This window comes from Dipodomys ordii, unplaced genomic scaffold (genome assembly GCF_000151885.1).
Source record: "Dipodomys ordii isolate 6190 unplaced genomic scaffold, Dord_2.0 Scaffold7, whole genome shotgun sequence".
NCBI lineage: Eukaryota > Metazoa > Chordata > Mammalia > Rodentia > Heteromyidae > Dipodomys > Dipodomys ordii.
In genome coordinates this window covers 2,242,552-2,269,328 of record NW_012267223.1, presented here as the reverse complement: position 1 = coordinate 2,269,328, position 26,777 = coordinate 2,242,552, and the positions used below count along the sequence as shown (strand labels likewise).

Genomic DNA, 26,777 nt, shown 5'->3' with positions numbered 1-26,777 from the left:
CCCTGTGTCCCCAGTGACAGAGTCTGCTGAGGATTGATTCTAGGGATGCTATTCCTAATCCATTATATTCCTTCCTGCCAGTGTGAGTATGCTTTCAGTCAGGAGATAGAAACCATATGGTTTATATAAACAGGAAAAGTTTAATGTAAGGAATACAATATGGTAAAAGTAATTGTGGTCAGACAGAATGGCATACCCTATATGTCTACTCCTAGCTATTCTGGAGTTTGGATAAGTCATAGTTCAAGGCTAGCCCTGGCAAAAAGTTAGAAAATACCTTCCCCCCTCCCCCAATCTCAAACAACAAGCTTAGTCTTGGTGGTACATCATGTCTAATTACAGCTTTGGGGGATTACAGTAGAAGGGCTAAGATCCAAGATCAGCCCCAGGTAAAAACAGAGACTCTTCATTAAAAAAGTAATAATAATAACTAAAGCCAAAAAACTAAAAGGCTAAGAGCATTGTTTAAGAGGTAAAATGCCTGCCTGGGCAAGAAAGTCCAAGAGACTCTTATCTCCAATTAACCACCAAAAAGCCAAAACCACCACAGCTCCAAAAGATGGAGTTGTGGTTCAAGTAGTAGAGCTCTTGCCTTGAGCAAAAAAGCACCCCCCCCAAAAAAAAAAAAAAAACAAGAAGGCTGGCAGGGAGCTTACTTTATATAGCAGGAGGGAGATACATTCAGTAGTACATGGTGAATGTCCAGTTCTGACACTCTCAAAGTGGCACCTACATTCTTCTGTAGGTGACAGTGGCTTCAGATATTTTGGCCTTGATGCTCCCCTTCCTTTCCCTTCCCTTCCCATCTGTTTTTCCATGTGGCAGAATTGGGATTTGAACTCAGGACATTATGCTTATTAGGTGTTCTACCATTTAAGTCATACTCTCAGCCCTTTTCAATCTAGTTATGTTTGAGATAAGGTCTCATTTTTCCCCCATCAGGCATTCACCTGGTTGGTGATCCTCCTGTTTTATTCTTTGTGCTGTACCTGAGATGACAGTCCCACACTACCATACCCAGCTTTTTCCATCAAAATGGAGCCTTGCAAACATCTTTCCCAGGCTGGCCTGGAACTGCTGCCTTCCTCATTTCAATCCTGATTTCAGCTGAGATTATAGTCACGTGTCACTGTGCCTAGCTGTTGGTTGAATGTTGAGCTATTTGTTGAGATGCATATCAACTTCTTGAACAGCTAGGATTATAAGTGTGAGCTACTGCACCCAGCCTAATAATATAACCATTTAAAACAGCCATTATACCAACATCACTTTTCTTTATATTTAATAAGGGAGAAAGAAGAAGAAACACAAGAAGAGGAACATTTTGATGGAAGAAAAGAAAAAGAAAAAGCAGGAAGAAAAGAAAAAGAAGGAAGGTGCTCAGAAAAAGGTTTGGCTAAAGTGTTGACTTCACTGTCCTTGTAATCAACCATACATTTGTCATTTACATTGTCACAGCCATTACATTGTTAAGTTTAATTGTATCAGTATGCTATAATTATAGATATTAGCAAATAACAGATACTGTCATGGTGAAAAAAATAAAGGATGGCAGCTACAAAGTATCTTTCTTAAAGAGCAAAAGGTATTACAGTTGCATTTCAAGAAGTTTGGGTTTGCTTATGGTGATAAAGTACAGCTGTGCCATTTTACTCACCATCAGCTGTCCAGAACAGCCAATCTAAGTAATAAGGAAAGACCTACCAAACTGATCTTACTAGAAAAGCTAGAAATAACCCTTGAGGGTTGGCATATATTCTTTTAGAAATCCTATCAGTAAATATTAAAGATAAAATTATATATGTAGCTCTGTAGTCTTGAGTTTTATGGCATGTAAAATACTAAGCTATAACATTTAGGTAATGGGAAGGTGGCTCAGTGGTAGAGCGCTTGCCTTGCATGAATGAAGCTGGGTTTGATTCCTCAGCACCACATAAGCAAAAAGAAAAAAGCCAGAAATGGCGCTGTGGCTCAAGTGGCAGAGCGCTAGCCTTGAGCTGAAGAGCTGAGGGACAGTGCCCAGGCCCAGAGTTCAGGCCCCATGACCGGACCCAAAAAAACAAAACAAAACAAAACAAAAAACATTTGTCTTTGTTCTTGCCTATTAGTATAGTTAAACTATATACCTTTTTTACTAAACAAAAGATAGAGCTCAAACAAGCTTCCATGTAGGGTTTTTTTTTTGCCTTTACTTAATATTGTCATGTGATCAATAGCAAGTAGCCATTTCCCCTGGTAATATGAAATAATAATAAATCAACAGAGTAAAGCTTGTTTTTTACAATGTCTAGTATGAAGTCTGCTTATGATTTGTCATAGATGTGTATGTATGTTCGACACGTGATTGTCCTAAAGCGTTTCTGATTTTTTTTTTTCAGGCTGCTGATCAAAAAACCAAAGGTAAATTTATTTATATTTCGGGGGGGGGGGGCACCAAAGTTGATGAAGATGGTTTTCTTTTTTAATGGATGTTTCAAAACAGAATATAAGGTTGCCTTTGAGTCTACTTCTTATTCATTGTGAAAGTCTCCATTTATCTCTGGTTTTACATCTGCATCTCATTGGCATTTGGGTAATCTAAAAATGCCTGAAAAATGTTAGCTTTCTAAATAATGTTTTTTTGTTTTTTTTTTTCCTGGCCTGAGCGCTTCCCCTGAGCTTCTTTTGCTCAAGGCTAGTGCTCTACAACTTGAGCCACAGTTCTACTTCCAGCATTTTCTGAGCAGTTTTTTGTTTTTTGAAGATAAGTGCCTCATAAACTTTCTTGCCCAGGCTGGCTTCAAATTGCAAGTCTCATATCTCAGCCTTCTGAGCAGCTAGGATTATAGGCATGAGCCACCGGCATCCAGCTAAATAATGCTTTTAAATTTGCTTTTGGTTTGATTTCTACCAAATAAAGATTGAACTGATGTTGATTCGTTTGGAATAAGAACAACCAAAGAATATTGATTTTTTTTTCTTTCTTTCTTAAGCTGAGTAGAAAAGTTAGTGAGCTGGATGCCAGTGGCTCACACCTGTAATCCTAGCTACTCAGGAGACTGAGACCTGAAGATCACAGTTCCTGGCCGTCCCAGGCAGAAAGTCTAAAAGACTTCATCTTAGTGGAGAGAAGCTGGATGTGGTGGTGTATACCTGTCATCCCAGCAACTATAGGATGCTTCAAATAGTATTCACCTTGGCAGAAAACTGGATCCTATCTTAACAGTAGTACAAAACAGGGTTGGAGGCATGTCTCAGTAGTAGAGCACCTTCCTACAGCACAAAGTCCTAAGTTCAAACCCTCATACTGCCAAAAAATTTTTCTTGAGATTTTTTTTTTTTTGGTCGGTGGTGGGGCTTGAACTCTGGGCACTATCCCTCAGTTCTTCAGCTCCAGGCTAGTGCTCTACCACTTGAGCCACAGTGCCACTTCCAGTTTTCTGGTGGTTTATTGGAGATAAGAGTATCATGGACTTTCCTGCCCGGGCTGGCTTTGAACTGCAATCCTCAGATCTCAACCTCCTGAGTAACTAGGATTACAGGCCTGAGCCACCGGCACCCAGCTTCTTGAGATTTTTTTTTTGCGGCCTGATTTATCCCCTTCAATCTCAATCTCTCTCTGTCTCTGTCTCTCTCGTTGGTCCAAGACAGAACTCAATCTTGGTATCTGATGGTTTTGCTCATCGGCTAGCACTTTACCAAGTGAACCCTCAAGGGTTAACTGTTTCTTCTCTTTCTTTTTTTCTTTTTCCCCCCAATCTCGTTTAATCATTTTCATTATAATTGTTTTCTTCTCAAATGTTAGAATTGTTATAAGATTTCTATTTTCAGGGCTGGGAAGGTGGCTCAGTGGTAGAGTGCTTGCATTACATGCCTGAGGCCCTGGGTTTGATTCCTCAGCACCACATAAGCAAAAAGAAAAAATGCTGGAAGTGGCGCTGTGGCTCAAGTGGTAGAGTGTTAGCCTTGAGCTGAAGAGCTGAGGGACAGCGCCCAGGCCCAGAGTTCAGACCCCACGACCGGACCCTCCCCAAAAAAAAAAAAGATTGCTGTTTTCTGTTATGCTGATGAATATTTTCATTTCTAACTTCAAACAGTGCTGAGTTTTTATCTGCTCTTTGCATCTTCTCTAAAATACTGCTCTCTTGGGTATAGTTTATTAGTAACTACTCACTGTCTTTACAAATTTTCCTAATAATGATTGTTCATGTCCTTTCAAATAACAAAAATGTGTGACTGTGAAGAATAACAGTACTGGTAGGTAATTTACTAATGGATAGTAACATCAGGTTTTAATTTGTCTTTCTTTCTTTCTTTTTTCTTTTCTTTTTCTTTTTTCTTTTTTTTGGTCGGTTGTGGGGCCTGAACTCTGGGCCTGGGTGCTGTCCCTCAGCTCTTCAGCTCAAGGATAATGCTCTACCACTTGAGCCACAGCACCACTTCCAGCTTTTTCTGCTTATGTGGTGCTGAGGAATCGAACCCAGGGCCTCATAAATGCTAGTAGGCAAGAACTCTACCACTAAGCCACCTTCTCAGCCCAGGTTTGAATTTTTCTAAGTCCCATTATTACTGGGAGAAATCAGAATTTGCTGGGAAGCGATTTTTTGCTTGTATCGTGAGGCATATTATAATGGTGTTTGTGCTGTCATACAAAACAGATTTGTTTTTCTAACATGCCAGCATTTTTGTTTCTTTTCCCTGTCCTTGCCTGTAAGTCCATGGGCAGTTTCCTCCTTGACCTTTAGTCAGCCACTGCTTTCATGCAAGATCTGTTCGAAGTCCTTACACTCAATATTCTTTCACTTGGTATTTCTTAGTGATGGTGGTATCATCTCCAGAGCACAGACTAGCAAACTAAAGCTGTGAAAGTTTAGTAAGGACATGGTGAGTCTGATGTGCCCAGGATTTCATTGCTGTACATACAGCCTGCAGATGAGCACACAGCAGCCATTTGTAAGTCCACCACTTCCTGTGCTCTGTAGCTACCCAGCTTCAGAGTCCTGCCCATGTCAGGGAGGTACTCAGAGAAGCAGAGCTTCTGGGATCAGGGAAATCAAGCCCAGAATTGTTTGGGTATAGGAAAAAATATAGCAAGTTGGGTGAGTATAAAACTTGAATACAGTTGAGAGACTAAATCATAAATTGCATCAATTTAAAAAGAAGTTTAAGACCAGGCGCAGGTGGCTCACACCTGTAATCCTAACTACTTAGGAGGCTAAGATCTGAGGCTCATACTTCAAAACCAGCCTGTGAGACTATTACCTCCAAAACTATCAGAAAAAGCTGGCAGGAGCACTGTGGCTCAGTAGAGTGCTAGCTTTGAGCACAGAGAGGCTCAGGGACTTTGCACAGTTCAACCCCAGAACTGGGCAAAGAAAAAGAAGAAGTTTGAATTGTTTGGGGTTGATACTTAGCTCAAAATAGACCAAATCACTTAGTAACATCCTTTTTCTGCAGTATCATATGCCATTCATTTAGTAAAATTAGGAAAGCAATGCCTCTATTAATTAGCATTTTATCTGATTTAATTTTAACCTCTTCCAATAACATTTCTAAGAACCCTTTAGAATATATTTTGTACCTACGTAGGTTTTATGCTGTCTGCATTTCCCACAGAATATTGTGTTGATAGATCAGACCTCATTTTAGCATTAATTTTTTTAAAAACTAGTTATACATGTGGCTATTACCATTGAACTTCAACTGAGAACCTACTTAGAAGGCTAACACAAAACTAGATCTAACTAAATATGCCTTTAAGTAAATAATAAATATTTTTTTGTGCCAGTCTTGGGGCTTAACTCAAGGCCTGAGTGCTGTCCCTGAGCAAAAGTGGTAGTGCTCTACCACTTGAGCCACAGCTCCACTTCCAGCTTTTTTGGTAGTTTATTGGAGAAAAGTCTCTTGTACTTCAGACTGGCTTTGAACTGGGATCCTCAGATCTTAGCCTCCCAAGTAGTTAGGATACTGGTGCCAGCTAAATATATCTTTTTAAACAACGCTCATATGTAGTACACTTCCTCTCTTCCTCATACATTTGAAAACAAGAGTTCTAGAAAATCTGTTTTGTAAAATTATAACTAAAATAGAAATTTTTCCGCTGGCCATTGTTTTCAAGTCCTGACCTATGATTTTTTTGTGGACTGTTTTCTTTTTAAAGTTCAAGCCAGGTGAGGTAGTATCCTGCCCAATATGGTAGTAGGAGCCAGAGAACACATTATTTGTGTATATGTGCATGCAAGTGTGTATGTGTGAGATTGTGCATCCGCACATGTGTGGGTGTGCACACACACTGGGACTGGGGCTTGAATTCAGAACCTTGGTCCTGCCCTTTAGCTTTTTTGCTCAAGGTTGGTGTTCTGCCACTTGAGCCACACCTCTACTTTGTACTTTTTGGTGACTCATTGGAGATAAACATTTCATGGGCTTTCCTACTTAGGCTGGCTTCAAACTACAATCCTCAGATCTGTTTCCTGAGTAGCTTGGATTACAGATGTGAGACCCTCTCGCCCAACTCTGAGGAAACACACTCTTACTCAGACAGAGGATTCATTGTGTATCCACCCTTTCTCTCTCCTAACTCCCTTGTGGACCTCTGTAGTGCTCTAAGCATGCCTGTCCCATGGAACTGTGGCTCAAAGTGATAGAGCACTAGCCTTGAACAAAAGAGCTCAGGGACAGTGCCCGGGCCTCAGGTTCAAGCCCACAACTGACCAAAATAATAATAATAATAATAATAATAATAATAATAGCATTATTCAAAGAGAAATTAAAGTTCACTTGGAACTTAATTCCTCCATCCTGAGATGTTTTCCCAATTTACTTTCAATCCTAGCCCCTCAGAAGCTACAGTAGGGGCTTTGAAAACCTCTCCTTGAGCCTGCTCATAAACAAAATAGTACTTTATAAGTTTTCATCTTGTACACAGCTGAACACAATTGCTGTTTTGCCTTGGTGAGATGTAGATGCTGTCATGATTGGAAGACAGGGCTGAGATCAGGTACTGTCCATTAGCTTAGACAGTAATGCTCTCCTATATAACTGTTGTCCAAGTATTAGGTACTCAGACTGCTTCTATGGGTTTTACTTCTGTAATCAGTAATGTCATTTCTTTATTTTGGGTACTGATCGTTATTTGCCATGGTAATTGTAACTGTATGTGTGATGTGAGGGATTTGTGCACCTAAAATATCCATGATGTTTCTGGGGGTTTTTCATGGGTTGAACTTGAAGGATGTTCACTATAAAAATATAGTACATATAAGTATGTTGTTAAATTTAGTGGTTTAAGTCATATTTATTAAGGCTCATAAAATGGTTATGTATAAATAGATAGATAGATAGATAGATATAGCTCAAAGCTAATTAATCATGTATCAAAGTGATACCCCTCTTAGTTCAAGTTCCATGCAGTTATTGGATTAGAAATCTGAGTCATGGGCTGGGAAGGTGGCTCAGTGGTAGAGCACTTGCATTGCATGCATGAGGCCCTGGGTTCGATTCCTCAGCACCACATAAGCAAAAACAAAAAAGCTGGAAGTGGTTCAGTGGCTCTAGTGATAGAGCACTGGCCTTGAGCTGAAGAGCTGACGGACAGCGCCCAGGCCCAGAGTTCAGGCCCCACGACCGGCCCCCCCCCCCCAAAAAAAAAAATCTGAGTCATTTGTTTATAAATGTTATAAATTCAGACATTTAATTTGTATCCTAATCTTGCTTGTAAGAAGTGTGACTTATTTTGCACTCAGACTTTCTACTTTGCCACACCTTCAGTGGTTAAGTGTACACAGGACTTGACCCAGCAAGCCTGCTCTTTGGAGGTGACAGGCTCTTCCTGAGAGAAGAGGGAGGATTTTTCAAACTACCTCCCTCACCAGCCTTCATCACTTCTTGTTGCAGTGGCTTGATGTGGGCTCCCTCTTCTGACAGGCTGAAGGATATGACACTATTTTTAGAGGGAAAAACTCCAGGGTTATGTTATAGTTCCTTCACAGTTTTAAAAAATTGATTGTTTTTATTACTACATATTAATTGTACATAATTGTTGACTTCAAGGTGACATTTTCATACACGTATATAAGATGTAGGTTTTATTACCCAACCCCTATTACTTAATCCATATCTGTCCTCTGTCCTTCATTTTGCTTGCCCTGTCTCTTCCCAAATAGTCCCTTTTCAACTTTTTAGGTTTCATATCTTGAGAGAAACCATGTAATAGTTGTCCTTCTGAATCTGGCTTATGCCATTTAACATGATGATCTCCTTTTTTTTTGGGGGGGGGGGGGCCGGGTTGGGGGGCCTGAACTCTGGGCCTGGGCGCTGTCCCTCAGCTCTTGAGCTCAAGGCTAGAGCTCTACCACTGAGCCACAGCGCCACTTCCGGCTTTTTTCATTTTGCTTATGTGGTGCTGAGGAATTGAACCCAGGGCCTCAGGCATGCAAGGAAAATGCTCTACCACTGAGCCATCTTCCCCGCCCGATGATCTCCAGTTTTTTCCATTTTCTTGCAGATGACACCTTCTTAATGGTTAATATTCCATTTTGTATATATGCCACCTTCTTCCCTTCCATCCATCCGTTGACGGGCTCCTAGCCTCATTCCATACTTTAGCCATATGTGCCTGCACAACTTCTTAATTTATTACCAAAAAAAAAAAAAAAACCCAAGCTGGGCACTGGTGGCTCATGCCTGTAATCCTAGCTACTCAGAAAGCTGAGATCTAAGGATCACAGTTCAAAGCCAGCCTGGGCAGAAACCACCAGAATACCGGAAGTGGCCCAAGTGGAGAGCGCTAGCAGAAGAGCTGAGGGGCAGCACCCCGGCCCAGAGTTCTAGCCTCATGACCAACTAATAAAACACACACACACACACACACACAAAAACCAAAAAACCACTTCACACAGTCCTACAGAAGGCAATACTCACATCCTAAGAGAAAGCCTTTGAGACCTAATTCCATTTACACCTTCTATATTTCCTGAGATAAAGATTAGTTTTTCTAGGAGTCATCTACTTCAGGATGATTTGACATGGAGAGGGTAGACTGGAGAGCATACTTGGTGTGCTTTCTCCTTCCTTTTCTTTTCCTTTTCCTCCTTCCACATGGTCAGATTGGAGGGCAAACTTGATTTCCCTGGGGGCAGGAGTATATTTCTAAGGTTTGAGCTTAGCACCTTGTGCTAGATCACAGGCTCTCTAACACTCGAACCATGCTCTTGGACTTTCTCGAATAGGATCTCACTATTTCCCCAGAAGTCTGAACAGCAGTCATCCTATTTAGTCTCTTCTCATGTATCTGGGATGACAGGCACATGCCACCATGCCTAGCTTTTTATTGGCTGAGATAAAGATCTTGACATCATTTTACCCAAGCTTGTCTTGAGCTGCCATTATCCTGATCTCAGCCTCCCAGAGTTGCTAGGCCACTGTCCACTGTTCTGTCCACTGTATTGACTCCATTGATGTTTGATATGGAGAAGATTGCAGAAAGACCTGCAGCTGTTATACACAAACTTGATCAGCAAGATACAGAGAAGACAAACTTTAGGAGGTTGAATTGGGAGTCTTTATTAGAAAGCCAGTGACTGCAGGCAGACTCATGACCCAAAAAACCTCAGTGCCAAATGTTGTTAGCATGAAGCTTATAAAGGCAAAAGCCATATCAAGGAGATACTGCATGGTATGGGATTAGCAAAGTGTGTTTACAGAACCAAAATAAGCCAGTTAGGGGTTAACTGGGGGTTAGGGTGTTAGAGATTTCCCAGAATCTAATACTCTTTAACACTCAGGTAAAGGATAGGAATTTCCCAGAGTCTTTAACAATCCATGACATATAGCAGTTCTGGGAATGATCTGTGCCCCATCTGTACTTCATAAGAATTGAGTGCAATGTCCTATTACCTATTAAGGTGCTGAGGTGGCAGTGCTTAGGCCCAGTGTCCATATTTCACAGTCACTCAAGCTTTAACATACTACCATCAGCATCTTCTCCCTTCCTCGTCCCCTTTTCCCCCTCTTCTCCCTTTTACTCTTCTCTTTATGCTGGTCCTGGGGCTTGAACTCAGGGCCTAAGTACTATCCCTCAGCCTTTTCATGACTGGTACTCTACTCCTTGTGCCGTACCTCCAGTCTGGTATTTTTGCAGTTAATTGGAGAAATGAAGTCTTGCAGACTTCCCTGGGCTGGTTTGGGACACTAATCCTTTAGGTGTTACCCTTCTGAGTAGTTAGGATTACAGCTGTGAGCTACCAGTGACAGCTGTTAATAGCATTTTCTATTTTGATCTTCTAACCTGACCTGTCGTAATTTGAAATTTAGAAATACAGGACTGGCCGGGAGCCGGTGGTTCTCACCTTTAATCCTTGCTACTCAGGAGGCTGAAATCTGAGGATCATCATGTGGCCCTGCATTCAAACCTTAGTACCACAAACTTAAAAAATTAATAATGATTTAGAAATACTCACCTATAGCATAAATAGTACATTTTCCTAAGAGTAAAGGAATTCAGTTCTAACTCATTAGTAATCATTGTTAAAGTAATTTTATTCTTTTAACATTAATGTTATCTAGTCTTACATATAGAGAGTCACATTTAACTGATACAGTAGAACTACTTTTTTGGGGCCTGTCATGGGGCTTGAAATTAGGGCCTGTGCACCATCCCTGAGCTCTTTTGCACAAGGCTAGTACTCTACCTTTTTGAGCCACAGCATCACATCTGGTTTCCTGGTGGTTAGTTAAAGGTAAGAGTTTCACAGACTTTTTTGCCCAGGCTAGTTTTGAATACTGATTCTCAGATTGTAGCCTCCTGAGTAACTAGGATTGCAGTCATGAGACACCAGTGCCTGACAGAAAATACTTTTTAACAACATTTCTCATTAGCAATAGACAGGTAATGTAGTTGGTAGTTAATGAGTTTGTGTATTTAAATTGTGCTTCAAGTGTTGCCATGGTGGCAGATGAGCCTGAAGCCTTCCACTGTAGGCCCGTACCACACTTTGCATCCCCCGGCTCTGCAGAGACGGCAGATGTGCTCCTTACTCCTTACTTTCTTCTCAATGTCCTATGGCAAATTTTTGCCACAGTGTTTGTTGTTTATGGATTACAGGAGAAATTGTAATAATGAAAATAGTCCTTGGACTCTGATTTGTTTAGTTCAAGAGAATTGGTTTTTTATGTATTTACAATTGCAAACATTAATCACATATGCATGTTTTAGCCCAAAGTCAAAGAAGGAATATTTGAGTAAATTTAAATGTAAATGTTTTTTTGTTTGTTGTTGTTGTTGTTGTTGTTGGTCGTGGGGCCTGAACTCTGGGTCTGGGCGCTGTCCCTCAGCTCTTCAGCCCAAGGCTAGCACTCTACCACTTGAGCCTCGGCGCCACTTCCGGCTTACGTGGTGCTGAGGAATCAAACCCAGGGCCTCATGCATGCAAGGCAAGCACTCTACCACTGAGCCATCTTTCCAGCCCCGGTTAAAATTTTTTAAGGCTCAGTGCCAGTGGCTCATGCATGTAGTCTAGCTACTTAGGAGGCTGAGATCTCAAGATCTGAAGCTAGCTGGGACAGGAAAGTCTGAGACTCTTATCTCCAATTAACCACCAAAAAATTAGAAGTGGCTCAAGTGGTAGAGTGCCAGCTCCTTCCCCTCTCCCCCTCCCCGCCCCTCCCCCCCCTTCCTCCTCCCCAGCTGAGGACCAGACTCAGAGCCTTGCATTTACCAGGCAAATGCGCTGAGCTAAATCTTCAACCTGGTAGAGTGCTCGCTTTAAGCAAAAAGAGAGATATCTTCAAGGCCCAGACCTAGGACAGGTATTGACGTAATGATATCTTGTTAGTGGACTAGGGGCTTGAATGAGTAATTTATGCTCTAATTATAAGGTACATTCAAACTTTAGAAATGACAGATGTTAAAATATGGGGATTAAAATAATTTAGGTTAGCATTCATTATAGGAAGTAACTTAAAAAAAAAACAACTTCTGCTTGGCAGTTCCACAGCCTGGAAGAAGATAGCCCTTAATCCATGCTGCTGGTTCAGGCTCAGCAGCACTGGTGCAGGTCACCAAGAGAATGGTCAGGGGCAGCCCATTCTCGAGGGCCTCTCATGTGCATCCACAGCCAGCACTTGCATCTTGCTTCTGCCCACAAGGGCACACATGTGGCCCCTAGTGGGAAGGTCGTAATGCAAGGCCTCCATCCTCCCTGCAGTCCCAGCCCAGGCTGCAGCAGAGCAAAGCCACAGTGTTGAGGATGATTTTCCCCCCCCATTCATGAGGCTTGAACTCTGGGCATGGGCACTGTCCCTGAACTCTTCAGCTCAAGGTGAATACTCTGTCACTTGAGCCACAGCGCCACTTCCAGTTTTCTGGTGGTTTCTTGGAAATAAGACTCACAGTCTTTCTTGCCCCGGCTGGCTTTGAATGGCTAACCTTAGATCTCAGCCTCCTGAGTAGCTAGGATTACAGGCATTAGCCACCAGTGCCCAGCTGAGGATGAGTATTTTTAATTTCAGGAAACCACAAGCAAGGGCACAGATTAAGAACAAGAGATGGGACATCAACATTTAGAAGAATGTAGAAAATATTTTAAACAGTAGCAGTAGAGAATCAGACATTTCATGTTAGGTTGAGAAGAGGAGTTCTCAATAGCATTGGCTTATAATGGAACAATCGGCCTATCTTGTTCTAGGCTGTGGAAGTACCAAGCAGTCTGGAGAGCAGACCAAATGTCAAGCTAAACACAAGTATGGCACACAGCAAGAGAAAGAGATTGGGGGTGGGAGGGCGTTATGTGCTGACCACTGGGTCAGCTAGGCATGATCTTTCTCCCTCCCTCCCGTAGAGATGATGAGATGTGTAAAGTTTCTGGGGGTGTGGCTCATGTGGTAGAGCACTTGCCTTATAAAGAAAGCATAGGGACCTGTGTTTAATCCCCAGTATTACAAGGTCAGGGGGACAATTTGAAAAGGCACTCCTAATAAAGTTCTTCAATAGGCAGTCAGAACTTCCTGTCTTCAGTGAAGCCTGAGTTTGGGGGAAAGCAATAGTAGGAATTTTGAGCTGCTGAAAGCCAAAGACTGTTTCCAAAAAATAGTTTTAAAAGTACTGCTTTTTTTCTGTATTCTAGGAGGCAGTCCTTACAACTGCAGTGATTTTTCTTTTTAAAAGATAATTTTGAGGATACTTTTTTAAGGGGGTTTTCACTGTGATAATTCCATAGGTGCATTTAGCACTTTGAACCTCTTTACCTTCTCTATTATATGACCTAAGTAGAAAGCAGTGATTTTCTTGAACCAGGTATTATTTACTGTGAGATTTTATTAGCTTAAAGCATTACAAGTTGATTCCTTATAGTCAATAATAAACATCCCTACATGCTAAGAATGAACCTTTTTTTTTTGTCGGTTGTGGGGCTTGAACTCTGGGCCTGGGCACAGGTCCTCAGCTCAAGGCTAATGCTCTATCACTTGAGCCACAGTGCCACTTCCAGTTTTCTGAGTGATTTATTGGAGATTTTTCCTGCTGGAGCTGGCTTTGAACTGTGATCTTCAGATCTCAGCCTCCTGAGTAGCTAGGATTACAGGTGTGAGCCACTGGCACCCAGCTAACAATGAACTTCTTTTGCAAACAAAATTTAAGAATGTTGCTTTCTCAAGGAAATTGTTAACTATCTTTCACCACCAGATGTCACCCTCATTTGAAAAAGGTAAAAGCTTATTAGAGTAGCCAATATTTCTGGCTTGCTGACAGATTTAATGTGAGCTGTGTAGTTATTAAATGGTTTTGTTTTTCTAAATAACTGACTTATTGACATCCATAAACAGTCAAGTTAAAATAATTCCCATGATCTTGCTGTACTCTCACTTCATGAAAACCTGGATTTATAGAAAGAAGTTATTTATAAAGAGAAAAACTATGTTTTCATGGGAAGACCAGATAGAACTTTCTGAAGTTCACTAGTAGGTCTCTTTCTTTTCTTTATTTTAAATTTTAATATGTTTTTATTGTAAAAATACTGTACAGAGGGGTTAAAGTTACATGAGCAAGGTAAAGAGTACATTTCCTATCAAGCATTGTTGCCTTCCCTTCCCTTTCCTTTCCTTTCCTTTCCTTTCCTTCCTCTTCCCCTTCCCCTTTCCCCTTTCCCTTTTTCCTTTTCCCCTTTCCTCTTTGCTCTTTGCCCTTTGCCTTTTGCCCTTTCTGTCCTGGAGCTTGAACTCAGCCTGGGCACTGTCTCTGAGCTGCTTTGGTTCAAGGCTAGCACTCTACCACTTGAGCCATAGCACCACTTCTGGCTTTTTCTGAATAGTTTATTGGAGATAAGAGTCTCACAGGTAGGTGCCTGTGGCTCATGCCTGTAAACCTACTGCTCAGAGGGCTGAGATCTGAGGATCACGGTTCAAAGCCAGCCCGGGCAAGAAAGTCCATGAGACTCTTATCGCCAATTAACCACCAGAAAAATTGGAAGTGGTGCTCTGGCTCAAGAGGTAGAGTGCTCTCCTTGAGCTAAAGAGCTCAGGGACAGTGCCCAGGCCCAGAGTTCAAGCCCCACAACTGACCAAAAAAAGTCTCATGGTCTTTCCTGCCCCAGCTCGCTTTGAGTTGTGATTCTCAGATCTCAGCCTCCTGAGTAGCTAGGATTACAGGCGTGAGCCACTGGCACCCAATTGTTCTCTCTCTCTCTCTCTTTCTCTCTCTCTCCTCTCCTCCTCCCCTCTCTTTTAATCAGTGGTGGGGCTTGAACTCAGGACCTGGGCACTGTCCCTGAGCCTCTCTGTGCCCAAGGCTAGTGCTCTACCACTTGAATCACAGCTCCACTTCTGGTTTTCAGTGGTTAACAGGCGATAAGAGTCTCACAGGGACATTCCTGCCTTGGCTGGCTTCAACCCACGATCCTCAGGTCTCAGCCTCCTGAGTAGCTAAGATTACAGCCACTAGCACCTGGCTGGTCTCTTTATTAATTCTGTCTTGTGTTTGCTTCGGCAGCACATATACTTAATTCTGTCTTCACGTCTCTTCTGCTTCCTTTGAATTTTGTAATAAATCTTTAGGAAACTGGAAGACTTAGAAGAAAGAGTGAGGCAAGAAAACCAGTGAGTATTGGGAACATGTTGAATTTGAGGTGTTAGTAAATGACTAGATGGCAGTATCCAGTAGCCATCTGGCACTTGAAACATGGTTGCAGGATTGATAATGAAGCCATAGGAGTAGATCAAATGTCCCAGGATGTGTATCAAGTAGAAAAGAGTCGTGATAAGACCTTAAGAGACGGGAGGCCTGCCAAATGAGCTGGGAAGATTGGTTCTCACTGATGATCTGAGCGTGGTCTAAAGAATGGGCGGTCAGGGCTGGGAAGGTGGCTCAGTGGTAGAGCACTTGCCTTGCATGCATGAGGCCCTGGGTTCGATTCCTCAGCACCACATAAGCAGAGAAAAAAGGCTGGAAGTGGCACTGTGGCTCAAGTGGTAGAGCACTCGCCTTGAGCTGAAGAGCTGAAGGACAGTGCCCAGGCCCAGAGTTCAGGCCCCCCGACCGGACCCAAAAAAAAAAAGAATGATCGGTCAGAAAATAACAATCAAGATTGTGGTATACAGTTTAGCATTTCATTGGGCAGTCCATTTTTTGTGAAAAGTTAGATAAAGGAAGACTGTCAAGTGGAGAAACAGGAAAAGGTAGCTTTCACAAACTCCAAGGAGTTTGACTGGATTAAACGAAGGAGATTGGGAGGCAGCTAAAGAGGAATTGGGAGCCAAGGAGAAAGACTGCTTGTTGGCATTGGAGAAGAGAATAGAGGTTTGAGTGCTTGGGCCAGTTGCCATTGAAACTGTAACTTCCTGCTCTCTGCATGCAAACAGCCAACACAAGTGACCAGATCATCCATGATACTCAGTGGATTCAAGCCCTGGCTAAAACACGTGTAATTATTCATAAATTAATGAGTTAATCTAAAGCCAGTCCTACCTGAGGGTCTTTGTGTCTTCTTTGGAATAGATGTGGGGTGAAGGCCTAGGCAACTCTCATCTTTCTTAGACCACTGATGGTAAGATGCACCTCACACACATACTACTAGGAAAGGAAGGAGGACTGCTGGTGAACACCCCTACTACTTCATCTAGCATTGGAGAAGAGATTAGCGGTTTGAGTGGAAAGTCTTTGAATAAATGAGCCATTGACCCCAGTCATCAGGTCCAAGTGGGATTAACCGGAAGCACCTAGGGGCCATGCAGTCACAGTGGCATCAGACGAAATGGCCACACCATTTTCTTAAGAGATCCTTAGCTGTGGGAGTCAGAGTGGAGAGAGTAGATGATGGCTTCATCTAGATTGAGGTCTTGCTAGACGGGAGGATAACAGGAAGACAAGCAGAGGTATAAAAAATGTTAGCAAGCAGACTGTCATGGTAGTTATCTCTTGAGAAACCAAACCGCATGCTAGCTAAAGCTGGAAATATGAAGGAAAATACAGTATCTTACGGACCTACCAGTGTTGACTAAAATAGTTAAACTCAGAAGGGCATCCTTATACTTCAGATAGACCCAAAACGATGTAACAATTCTTTTTTTTTTTTTTCCCCCATCCTGGGGCTTGAACTCAGGGCCTGTCTCTGAGCTGCTTTTTGCTCAAGGCTAGCACTCTACCACTTAACCCATAGTGCCACTTCTGGCTTTTTCTGTTTGTGTGGTACTGATGAATCAAACCTAGGGCTTCATGCAAGGCAAGCACTCTACCATTGAGCCACATTCCCGGCCCTATAAATTCATTTTTTACATAGCATTCACTCAGATTTAAACTGAAGACATTTATAGATTAAATAGAAACCTTTGGGGCTGGGAAGGTGGCTCAGTGGTAGAGCACTTGCCTTGCATGCTCGAGGCCCTGGGTTCGATTCCTCAGCACCACATAAGCAAAAAGAAAAAAGCCGGAAGTGGCACTGTGGCTCAAAGTGGTAGAGCGCTAGCCTTGAGCTGAAGAGCTGAGGGACAGAGTTCAGGCCCCATGACCGGACCCAAAAAAAAAAAAAAAGAAACCTTTCCCTCCCAAATATTGAAACAAGGTGATGAGCATGGTAATATAAAATGATGTATCACTTTCAAGATGAAGGTGAGACTAGCTGACTGACACCAACATACAGGGACACTGCACAGCCTTGGTGCTAGTGTACTTATTAGCATTGGTGCCATGGTTGAGCAGGCCACCTGCATTCCTGCCCAACAATTTTATCAGAGCCACAAATGCTGATACTGATGGTGTTCAGCTTTAGTTGTTCAGGAGCCAAAAATGTACGAAAAATTCAAAAAATGTGCACACATGTATGGGTATATATGTCTGTTTACACACACGCATATATGTATTATAAATTCATGAACATCTGAGGATCTCATGATCTGTATAAACCCTAACCATGAACAGTGGTAGCCTGGGAGGAAGCAGCAGCAGCAGCATTATTACCTCAGAACTTAACAGACACTCTCAGTCTCTAGCCTGAAAGTCTTGGGCAGGGACTAAGTCTTCTGGGCTTTTATGATCCCTTGGTAATTCTGACAAAAGTCAGGTATGAGAACTAACTGCAGTTCTACTCTTGACACAGATGAGACTGTCTGGCTTGAGATAAGGTTGTAGTTCTCTTGTGGGGAAACTGGGTATCAAACCTACAACTCTACTTTAGACCAGCTCTGTTTGAAAGTACTCCATGGCATTTTTCCTTTTGTTTGGGTTGGATTTTGAGGAGGTGCTACTAAACCTTTGCTTCTTTTTCTTTTCATTCTTTTCAGTGCCAGAACCTATTAAGACCTGTTCAAGCCAGCCCCAACCTGCCGGTACCTGTACCAGTACTTCCACCAGCACTATCTCCAGCAGCAGCAATGGCAAACGTGCGTCCACCAGTGGCCAGCAGCCAGCTGCATCCCGTTACCTGCCTCGAGAGGTGCCTCCGCGCTTCCGCCAACAAGAACAGAAGCAGCTGTTAAAAAGAGGCCAGCCTTTGCCCACGGGGACTCCGACCAGTGTGCACCCAGCACCGGGCGCTGGGCCTGCAGGGGGGAGCCCTCCTCCCCTCCCTGGAGTTGGGCCACAGCAGCATTCCAGCAAGCCCCAGCCAGGTACAATCACGAAGAGTGAGGACAGTGTGGGGCTAGGATCCAGGGCCTTGTGCTGCTGGTCAAGCCCTCTAGCATTGAGCTATACTCCCAGCCTGAGATTTGTTTTTATCTGAGAACTCTGCTGCTTATCAGCAAAAATAGATACACTTGGTTCAGATTTACTATATACGTAATATATACACAAATGAAAGTTGGTGCTTCTAGTTATTTACAAAATTTCTTATTTATCTGTAGGTGGCATTAACTACTTAAAAGAAATATGTCATAGTATTTTCTGCAACAGTGATCTAGTTGAAACTAGTATTTTTAGACAACTTTGCCTTGTCTTTTTTTAGTAGTCTGGGGTTTGATCTGCTGAACTCCTGGTAGAGGGATGTGGTCTAGTGGTTGTTTCTGTAAAGCCAGAGAAAAATAAGAAAAGTTGATTTTTGAAAACTGATGAAGAACTGAACATACCTCTTGGGCACACCTTGCTAGGATACAGCTAGTTGGCAGCATAGTACCAGTGTTCTTCTAGTGGCTGTTAGTATGGGAGTGTTGCTTGTTTAAGTAAGTAGAAGTGATCAAGGAATTGGTTTAGTAAAGTTCTGGTGTGAAAGTTTATGGAACCCATGTTCAAGGTACCTAGATTCTATTCTCAGTGCTGCAAAAAAACAAACCAACAAATTAGAAATCTAAACTATCCTTCTGTAAATATAATATCCTTGTCAAAGAAAATAAAATATGTACAGATATGCATAAATACTCTGTCCCTCTCTGTCTCTCTCTGTCTCTGTGTCTCTCTCCTCTCTCACTCCTCTCTCTCTTCTCTCTCTCTCGGCTAGGAGCATAGTCTAGCAGGCATGAGGCCTGAGTTGAAATTTGAATGTGGTCACATATGCCTGTAGCCCAAGCTAGTCAGTAGGCTGAGGGAGGAGGATTGTGATCAACCCAGGCAACATAGAAAAACTCTGTCTCAAAAATGGATCGATCGATCGATACATACATACACAGATAGATAAACACATATGTGTAGATAGATAGATAGATAGATGTATACGCATACGTAATTAAGTGGTAGAGTGCTTGCCTGGTATGCATGAGACCCTGAATTTGAGCCCAGCCTCCCAAAAAAATATGCATTCTATGTTTTGAGGACTCCTCATTTATGGACTAAAAACATGTCAGAGAATTGAATCCATCTATATAATGGATGTAAAGTAAGAAGTTGATTTTGGGCTCTCAAACCAAAGTCTTCCTTTTACACCATCTCCTTCCTTTCCAGTCATTTCTGGTATTTCAGCAAGGTAAGTCTTCCCATCCCCTTTCTTTGACTCAGAGGTATCCTTCCTTGGAAAGTACCTTGGTCTTAATCCATAGATTCATTTTCTCTGCCTTCACAGCCTTTTCTGCTCAGTGCTTGCCTCTTCTCCATGACCTGGCTTCTGTCCTCACTTGACTGTCTCCTGACGCCTCACATAGGTGCCAGCTTCATGCCAAGTCTTTATCTAGTAGCACACAAAGGCTTGCCCTTTTACTTTGTCTATCCATTCAGCCCCTTCACCCCAAAACCTCCTCCAGGAGCTGTAATACACTCATCTAGCACAAGCCTTCCCACTTACTGTGAACTGTGCAACTTTGCTACATCTTTTGCTAATTAATTCATTGGAGTTTCACTAAATCCAAAATAACCCATAAAGTGTTTGGCCTTTCTATAATATGACTAGCTTAGTCAAATGAAAAAACAAAAATTTGGAGCTGTGGACCAAGACATAGAAGCTGAGCATGGTTATGCCACTGACTAGTATTTGATTTCTCACCCAAGAGGAAGTGTCTGAGCCTCCATACTCTCCGTGTCCCTTCCCTGCCATTTTTGGCACTAACACTATCCAGCAGAGCTTGTTTGAGTTGTCCATAGTCTACCATCAAGTTGTAGGCTTGTGGGTAAGGAAAGTAGATGGTAGTGCAGGCGCTGTAGGTGAGGATTGCGTCAAATATGGAGATAGGCCAGATTCACCCTCCAGACCACAGCCTCCTGGGGGACCTTGACCGAGACACTTGGCTCCCTGTACTTCTGACTCTTCCTCTCTCTCAGATGGAGAGATTCTTCCTTGATAGAGTTCTGTATGTAAGTAGTGTGTGTCTGGTAAATGGAGACAGGAACAAATATGTACCCAGCTGTAACATACTGCTATAAAGCAGTATTTTTTTTTATTAAGTAGTTGTACAAAGGGATTTCAATTCTAGAAGTCCAGTAATGAGTACAATGCATGTTGGTCAGTGTCACCCCTTCCATTATTCTCTCCAGCTTTCCCATTCTATCCCTACCTTCACATTATCTAGTTCAGTTCTACATAGTGTACGTCTACTATCTTGACTACATTTTTTCCCTCTCCCTCTCTACATTCCTGTGCCTTCCTTCATTGCATACCCCCTACATATTTCAGCCTCTAGAATTTTGTTAAATGGTTCATTGTTCAGAGGAGTTACACTACTGGATTCTTCCCCTAAGTGTACCATTCTTTAGTCGGCTTATTTGTGTGTATATGCAATATGCATAACCCTGTATAGATTAGCATGCCTAACTGTATTTTTATTTTTGTTGTTGTTGTTATTATTATTGGTGGTGGTGGTCCTGGGACTTGAACTCTGGGCCTGGACACTGTCCTTCTTTGGCTGAAAGTTAGTACTCTATGACTTGAGCCATAGTGCCACTTCCAGCTTTTTTTTTTTTTTTGTCAGTCATGAGGCTTGAACTCTGGGCCTGGATGCTGTCCCCGAGCTCTTTAGCTCAAGATGAGCACTCTACCACTTGAGCCACAGCACTATATCTGGTTTTCTGGTGGTTTATTGGAGATAAGAGTTTCAAGGCCTTTCCTGCCCAGGCTGGCTTTGAACCCTGATCCTCAGATTTCAGCCTCTGGTGTAGCTAGGATTATAGGCATGAGCCACCAGTACCCTGCACTTCCAGTTTTTTCTGAGTAGTTTATTGGAGATAAGAGTCACATGGACTTTCTTGCTCAGGCTGGCTTCAAACTGAACCATGATTCTCAGGTCTCAGCCTCCTGAGTAGCTAGAATTATAGGTGTGAGTCACTGGATCTACCCTCCACATAGGAACAAAAACACTGTCTTTTTGAGCCTGGCTTACTTCACTTAACATGATTTATTATAGTTCCATCCATTTCCTTGCAAATGACAATATTCGTTCTAATGGATGAACAAAATTCCATTGTGTATTTTACCATGTTTTCTTTCTTTTTTTTTTGGGTCCGTCGTGGGGCCTGAACTCTGGGCCTGGGCGCTGTCCCTCTCAGCTCTTCAGCTCAAAGCTAGCTCTCTACCACTTGAGCCACAGTGCCACTTCCGGCTTTTTCTTTTTTCTTATGTGGTGCTGAGGAATTGAACCCAGGGCCTTGAGCATGCAAGGCAAGCGCTCTACCATGGAGCCACCTTCCCAGTCCCTTACCATGTTTTCTTGAGCCACTCATCTGTTGTAGGGCATCTGGGCTGTTTGCATAACTTGGCTATTGTGAATAGTGCAGCAGTGAACATGGAAGTGCAAATGTCTTTACCATATCCTGACTTGAAATGCTGTGAGTAGTTGACCAAGGAGGCAACTGGGTCATGGGGAACTTCTATGTTTAGTTGTTTGAGGAACCTCCAAACAGCCATCCAGAGTGGTTGTACTAGTTTACATTCCCACAAACAGTGTAGAGTTCCTTTTTCCCCTGCATCCCCTGTAGCACTTGTTGTTCATACTTTTTTTTTTTTTTTGGAGGGGGAGCATTCCTTGGGGTTTGAACTCCAGGTCTGGGTGCTGTCCCTGAGTTTTTTGCTCAAGGCTAGCACTCTACTACTTGAGCCACAGCTCCACTTCGGGCTTTTCAGTGATTAATTGGAGATAAAAGTCTCAGATTTTTCTGCCTGGGCTGGCTTTGAATTGCAGTCCTCAGATCTCAGCCTCCTGAGTAGATAGCATTACAGCCATGAGCTACCAAGTGCCTAGCCATATTCTTGATGATAAGCCAGTCTTACTGGGGTGAGATGGAATCACTGTGTTCTTTCATTTCCTTTATGTCCAGGGATGTAGAACATTTCTTCATGTGTTTATTGGCCATTCTTGCTTCTAAAACGTCTCTATTTAGCTCCTTTGCCCATTTATTAAATGAGTTATTGATTTGAGAGGGTGTTAGTTTCTTGAGGTCCTTGTATATTTAGAATATTAGTCCCTTGTCTTCCAACTCTTTGATTAAATTTCTCCACCATAAGCCATAGAAAGACCTTAGAGTCTTAGATGTGAGAGCAAATGTTTATACATAGTAAAGCGTAAAAATCTCAGAAATACTAAACAGTCCTACAACAAGAAAGGGGGGAAAAACAGACAAGGCTAAGTGTGCCAAGAGGTGCTGGGGTGACAGAGACCTAGAAAGGTCTTCAAAGGGCTGGTGGACCTGCCTACTCTGAGGACCAAAGCAGGCTGACTAGACTGGCAGTGAGCCAGGTATATGGACAGGGGTGAAATTTGTGTACCTTCTTTGTCAGCAGTGGCAGCAGCAGAGGCTCAAGCAGGGTGGATATCTCCCGGGTGGATAGGCCAAACCCTTCCAGCCTTGCTCCAGATCCTCTCTTTTTGTTGTTGTTGTTGTAGTTTGTCAGTTGTGGAGCTTGAACTCTGGGCCTGGGTGCTGTCACTCAGCTCTTCAGCTCAAGGTGAGCGCTCTACCTCTTGAGCCACAACACCACTTCCGGTTTTCTGGTGGTTTATTGGAGATAAGAATTTCACGAATGGGCTGGGAAGGTAGCTCAGTGGTAGAGGGCTTGCCTTGCATGAGGCCCTGGGTTCGATTCCTCAGCACCACATAAGCAAAAAGAAAAAAATAGAAGTGGCGCTGTGGCTCAAGTGGTAGAGTGCTAGCCTTGAGCTGAAGAGCTGAGGGACAGCGCCCAAGCCCAGAGTTCAGTCCCCACGACCGGACCCAAAAAAAAAAAAAAAAAAGAGTTTCACGAACTTTCTGCCCAGGCTGGCTTTGAACTATGATCCTCAGATCTCAGCCTCCTCCTGAGTAGCTAGGATTACAGGCGTGAGCCACCAGCGCCTGCCTGGCTCCAGATCCTCTTTGTATAAAGGCTGTCTCTGGCATCTGTTGGCCTTCCTCACTGAGTAATCAGGGGCAGGGGGTGGGGGGAAAGAGTGGGTTTTTAAATCTGTGTATTAATTGGGAGGGGAACTGGGTTAGCCAATTGATTGGAAACCTGACCAGGTCAGGGACTCTGTTAGATTTATGAAGATGTCACTTTTTTACCATGTCTGTTTCTCTTCAGATTATGGATATCCAAGTCTGCAGGATAACTCCAACTTGAAAGACTTAAGAGCTTTTATCTTTAAAAGAAAAATCTTTCTTTTATCCTGCCTTTAAGCAGAGCAGTGCATTGTTTTGGTGGTTGGTTATACGTTTATTAACAGAGCTCTCTTTAATTTGTAATAGTATTTGCTACTTTTTTAGATACAGGTGGCAAGGCAGAAAATTAATTAAGAAGTTGGATATACGCCATTTTATATACGAAGCCCACTTAGAATATTAATAGTGTCAGTATGCCAAAAGCAGAGAAGTTATTAGGAAAAGAAAGAATATAAAACAAAGGCAGTTTGGTAGAACCACAGTTGACTTCCATGCAACCAATAGGCAGCCCACCCTAATTCTGTTGTCTGGCTTTCAAAAAAACCTAGAAAAATGGTTGTGGTGCTAATTGTCACTGACTCCTGAAGTGGAAGCCGCTGCTAAAATGAAAGAGGAAGAAGATTGGTTTAGTGTCAGCTGCAATTAGATAATCAAAGCTTTCAGTTGGCATCATGGGGTGGAAAGGGCATTGTTCATACTGTCTTGCTGGCAGCGGTTGTTCTATGGTTAGCCTGCGCCAGGCTGGCCCTGGAGCGTCCTGGCAGCTCCGCAGAAGGCAGTTCATTCTGGCCCCCGCCGACATGTTGGAGCCCAGGGCAGGGCAGCTCTCTGAGAGACAGCGTCTCCTGCACTTTGTGCCTCACGGATCTGTCCTCCTAGAGCAGGAGAGACAAAGCCATCCAAAAACTAATAATGGCTGCTCCTCTCCAGGCAGCTTGTGACATGCCATTCCTGCATGTGAGCTGGAGCTTGGAGTCCCTAAGCTCTTGGCAGCAGTTCAGATTGGATAAAATGGCGTCTTGGAAAAGAGCTGCTTGCTGGGATCTGCTTCGGAGCAAAGGCATGGGCACGACATTGCATACTGTATTTACCCCTGCCCTCTTAGTCTGAGCAAAGCTTGTTTTTCCCTTTTCTCCACTGTTTTATAATCCATTCTTAACTTGGAGGAAACAGTCTCCTTACCTGCCTTTTGGAAGATATATGCAAGGCAACAAGCTCATTGTTTTGGACATTTGTATTATTGTTTCAAAGCTTTTCTTTTGCTTTACATGGAATTCCTTATGCTTAGACAGTTGTTCATGAGTCTCTGCAGCACTAGAATTGTGAATGTGAAGTACTTTATTCCTGAGATACTTGCACACAATATGCAGAGGAAGGAGCGGCATCTTGAGTTCTCAAAAGCTTAAAATACTTGTAATCTTTCTCCCTCCTCTGAAAACCATGTAGCAAGGAATTTGTTCCCAGTAAACACATTGTTAACTGTTAAAACCACTGGAAACTATATTTATAATGTTTTATGATTTTCATTAAGAGGACTGTGAAGGTAAAGAATGAACGCATTTACTGTTTGTCAGTGTGATTACCAATTAAGTAGTATTCAGCATGCTTTCGAGTAGAGCTTGTCTCTGCTTTTCTACCTGATTAATTTGATACCTAATTAAAATTGGGCTTACTATACCTTTTAGAAGGCTTGTATTCAGTTATTTTCCAAGAAAAATGTATCTTCATGTGATAACATTTGGAAATTTAAAGATAAACAGGAAAGCTTTTCTCTTTAAACAATAACCCTTTTAAATTTATTCACCTCATAGTACATAGATTTTTATACGCATTTGTCAAATCGGTAAAGCATGCAAACAGAAGATGAAAGGAGAATTTAATGTTTTGCATGAGCTTTTTGTTTCTTCTCTTTCTGGAGAAATTGTCTTGATAACTGAATTAGATGACAGAAAGTACTAAGAATCTTGTTCTGAAACCACATATTTTCAATTTATTCCTCACTATTAGTTGCAAAGTTTCCTGTTTGGAAAAGAGACATTATTTCTTCAATAAGGTTGAGTTAGCGCAGGTATATTTGAAAATAGTTAAAATTGCTGTGAGCTGTGTGATTATATTAAGGAAATGTCTTCAGACATGCTGCATGTCTGGTATGTGGGCTTCAGCTTTACAAACTCCAATACTGTACAGAACAGGTGAGATCCCTCAAGGGTCCATGTTCATTTAGAATATTCCTTTAGTTTTAAGAAATCAGACATTCTAATTATTTTTCTCCTTTGTGGTTTAGTCCTTTGGACAACTTAGGATTTGTGAATTGATAATACAGGAAACTTTGGTTTCTAAAAATATTTGAGTCAAATATTTTCAAAGCCAAAGTTCTAAGACGCTAGGTATCTTTTCAATGTAAAAAGAAGGTTTTTTTTAAGTATTTGTTTTGGTGGGGGGTATGTCTGAGGACTCCAGTTAAAAGAATATATGGTGGTGGTGGAAATGGAAATGGTAATGATAATGGAAATAGTGACTTGTGATGGTGATGGTGGTAGTGGTATCATAATTATGGTGGTGACAAGATTACTATAAGGACTCACCCCAGTGACCTGCTTCCTCCAGCTAGGGCCCATCTCCTAAAGTTTCCAGAACCTTCTAGCTTAGAGCCACTATCTGGGGACTAAGTGCCCAATACATGAGATTGGGAATTACTTCAGGTCTAGGCCATACAAAATTAGTATAATAATCCAGTCAAGGCCGGGTGTGGCAGTGAATGCCTGTAATCCTAGCTACTCTGGAGGCTAATGTCTGATGATCAAAGCCAGCCTTAGGCAGGAAAAGTCTGGGAGACTCAGATCTCCAATTAACCACCAAAAAGCTGACAGTGGAGCTGTGGCTCGAGTGGTAGAGAGCACCAGCTTCCAGCAAAAAAAGACCAGGCTCAGGCCCTGAGTTCAAGGCTCAGTACTGCCATGTGGCATGGCGTGTTGTACACACACACACAGACACAGACACACACACACACACACACACACACACACACGGCCCAATGGAATTTTACTTTTTTGTGATACTAGGGCATTAAGTCAGGGCCTCATGTTCTCATTTGGCAATTTTGCTTGCAGCTAACACTCTACCCAGTTCCTAAACAGAATTTTTATATGATTCAATAAAACTATTCCTAGTTATATTCCAAAAACAATTGCAAGAAACAACTAGAACAGAGATTTGTACACTGGCATTTATAGCAACACTATTCAAAATAACCATAAGGTGGAAACAACCACATGACCATCAATATGTAAGTACAGAAACAGAATGACGTCTATGCATATGGCGAAACAACGATAGTTAATAGTAGTAATAATCCAGTCATAAAAACAAATGAGGACTACAACATGAATGGACCCTAAAAACATTAGGCAAAATGAATGAAATATGACAGTCACTTTTGCTGGAAAGGTGGCTCAGTGGTAGAGTGCTTGCCTTGCATGCATGAGGCCCTGGGTTCGATTCCTCAGCACCACATAAGCAGAAAAACCTGGAAGTGGCGCTG

At 42.3% G+C, this 26,777-nt stretch overlaps 1 protein-coding gene across 1 annotated transcript in view; it reads left to right on the top strand.

The window, feature by feature from the left end:
• Positions 1-1,378: 1,378 nt before the first annotated feature.
• The window catches only part of Tnrc6c (trinucleotide repeat containing 6C), a 75,664-nt gene continuing 50,265 nt past the window's right edge, over positions 1,379-26,777 (top strand). Inside the window, exons 1-3 of the mRNA XM_013036380.1 lie at positions 1,379-1,390; positions 2,379-2,400; positions 17,749-18,075. The gene's annotated coding sequence lies outside the window, so the exon portion shown is untranslated. The remainder of the gene's footprint in view (positions 1,391-2,378; positions 2,401-17,748; positions 18,076-26,777) is intronic.